This window comes from Opisthorchis viverrini (genome assembly GCF_000715545.1).
Source record: "Opisthorchis viverrini unplaced genomic scaffold opera_v5_12, whole genome shotgun sequence".
Taxonomy (NCBI): domain Eukaryota; kingdom Metazoa; phylum Platyhelminthes; class Trematoda; order Opisthorchiida; family Opisthorchiidae; genus Opisthorchis; species Opisthorchis viverrini.
In genome coordinates this window covers 2,902,941-2,905,940 of record NW_008751668.1, presented here as the reverse complement: position 1 = coordinate 2,905,940, position 3,000 = coordinate 2,902,941, and the positions used below count along the sequence as shown (strand labels likewise).

General features: G+C 43.0%; 1 protein-coding gene across 1 annotated transcript in view; it reads right to left on the bottom strand.

Annotated features, from left to right (window-relative positions):
- The window catches only part of T265_01168 (hypothetical protein), a gene marked incomplete at both ends in the record, with an annotated part of 32,170 nt that overhangs the window by 19,958 nt on the left and 9,212 nt on the right, over positions 1-3,000 (bottom strand). The window contains one exon of the mRNA XM_009165129.1: positions 386-953. The remainder of the gene's footprint in view (positions 1-385; positions 954-3,000) is intronic.

Below are 3,000 nucleotides of genomic sequence, written 5' to 3'. Positions count from 1 at the left end.
ATATATATATATATATATATATATATATATATTAGCAAACCAGTGAGTAGGACTACGAAGCTGCCGGTTACCAAGGTCTAGGGAAAAGTAGGCTACGAACTCGCACCTAAGTAAACTATCCAAAGGTCATGCATAGATTCCCCTAATCAGCATTGACTTACGTCTATACAACTTTGGTACCTCTTCAGGGCGATGAGAGATTATCTTTATGTTCGCATGCCGTATTATGATCCGTCAAATGCGGCTCATGAAATTTCGTGGTAACTGGACGAAGTATCATATGGTCATGGATACAGCAAGTTTAGAGATGTGGACTAGTTTGCTCGATAAAACAGCTTTTTGGCTCACAATTCATATCAAAACGTACGAATCGATTGAGAAACAGCTAATTAAAAGACAAACGCGTGCTGTCGAAAAAAAAAGAAAGACAAGCACTTGCCTTGAGCTCCGGCTCGTATCGCATCTCCATATGTTCGAAAGCACCAAACATTTTGAACCTGGAATGTAAAACGCCTGAGGTTTCATCGACGGGCCCTGAATTCTTGCGGTCCGGGTCCGAAATTTCCCAGGATCCAGATATGCACTGTCTGGACTCAGCCTTCGGGGTAAGGTTATTGACTGCCGCGGACTGCGTGGTTGTTGGTGTGATACCTGATGATGTTGGTTTCGTTGAGACGGAAGTGGAATTGGAGTCACCAATCTGATCAGTGAGGGAAGGATCCTCTACGTTGTCATCTATGAACATGGCACGAGAACAAGTATCCTCCTGAGCAACATCGGACAGAGTCCTACTTTTTGGAGTATGTGAGTCCATTAGATGAGGGGCCATGGATGGAGGCGTCAGTCCTGAGGGTAAACCATAGTTGTGATCGTTGTACTTGAGGCCGAAAGAACAGACAGTTGGTCCGTAGGAAAGAGAAGATTCTGGATAAACAGCGTCGAAATCCTCCTCCCTAGACAGAAAACGGTTCGCTTAGATACCACGAAATTTACATGAGGGAAATAACTGAAACACTATGATTCTTGAGTGACCATCAATATGACTTGAAAGCCATTATCCGGTGCAAACAGGACCTTAAGAAATGGAAAACCAAAACCTTCGTAGTAGTACCAAGCGAGTCAAAGAGCTAAGCTATACCATCGCACAAGTATCGTTATTGAATATACCTGCCTAGTATGGTAGGAATGAAAAACAGTAATTGGCAGTGTGAAATAGAATTAGTCGTACTCAGCACCCACAACACAAACAGTGATAGAAATGCACCTATCGCGGTCTGAAGGCAGTGACTGCAAGGGTGCCATCTACTTCAATAGAAACTAGTTGACAGAGAAAAGATCCCTATGGGATGGCCTTCAGATGCTAGTGCTTGTATTCATCAGTATGGGGTCCTGCGAAAGCAATAGAATACCACTGAGATAGCTGTTTATGAGTGAGGAAACCTTAACTCAGGAACAGAGGGTTACATCAAAGTCAGTACAAACTGTTGCAGCAGCCGCTGGACCGACTGAGGTTTGCAGTCAGCACCATCTAGCTCAATTACCGTAAACAAGATTCAGGAATGCAACAAGTTGCATAAAAAAGTATCTACAATGACCGCGTCGTTGGCCTAGTTAATTAAGTCACCATCATCATCGTTGAAAGCAACACCAGATGAGAACACTAATGCTTCACTGCCGTCCAACCATACCAATTTATTAAAATAAACCCTTAACAAAGAAATGAAACAGGGCATGTAAGGACGATCAGGTCTTGAAAAGCAAATCGATGTTTTGTAATATTTCCCTGAGATTTCATTTTCTCTCTGTTGTAGTTAAATGAGCCGCAGTACTTTCTTCTATTGTTCATCCTCAATATAGCTAATATTCATCCGGTGTCCTTTGTCTTGTTTCTTGGGATTTGCCACACAAGTACTTAGACTATTCAACGCGATAGAATAAGTTCGATCAATCTTCTAAATCACCAAGCTGCAACACAGTTAGAACCCTGGCGACGGGTCTCCCACCATGTCAATTTCAGCTTACCAACTTCAGGTGATTTTGAACTCTCACAACTGAAACTCATAGAAGGCTGACAAGCCATTCCAGATGTTCAGACTCAAGAAATTAGCCGTCAATTTTATCTGCAGACCCTATAGACAGACTTCTATCAATATTTCCCGAGATTTCATTTTCTCTCTGTTGTAGTTAAATGAGCCGCAGTACTTTCTTCTATTGTTCATCCTCAATATAGCTAATATTCATCCGGTGTCCTTTGTCTTGTTTCTTGGGATTTGCCACACAAGTACTTAGACTATTCAACGCGATAGAATAAGTTCGATCAATCTTCTAAATCACCAAGCTGCAACACAGTTAGAACCCTGGCGACGGGTCTCCCACCATGTCAATTTCAGCTTACCAACTTCAGGTGATTTTGAACTCTCACAACTGAAACTCATAGAAGGCTGACAAGCCATTCCAGATGTTCAGACTCAAGAAATTAGCCGTCAATTTTATCTGCAGACCCTATAGACAGACTTCTATCAGTAAATTCACTTTTGACGCTGACGCAGATCGAGCTTTGGGCCATTGGTTCAAAAGGCATTAAGGATACATTTAAAGTTGATTTCCCACGCAGGATGGAAGGTACGACCGTTACTCCGGGAACTAGGCAAACGTTACACGAATCACACACTTCTTCTTCATCATGATCATCATCGACAGCATGACATCAGTGTTCAACGCCGATGTTTCACTGCCGTACAACCATGACATATTTGAAAGCCTTATTGTAAAGAATAAAAATGGACGGGGAAGGGACTTAGTGCTAGCTTAACACAATCATTCCGAGGTGCCTACACCTCCAGACATTCATTCAGGCAATCTGGATAGAAACTGACAACTAGAACGCCACTGACATCGGTTGGCAGCCATATCTTGCAGTGTCTCCAACCAGGCACAGTGAGGATCACGCGGTCCCCATCCTGGAAGGCGAGTAGCACCGACAGCACCCAAGCGTTTCGT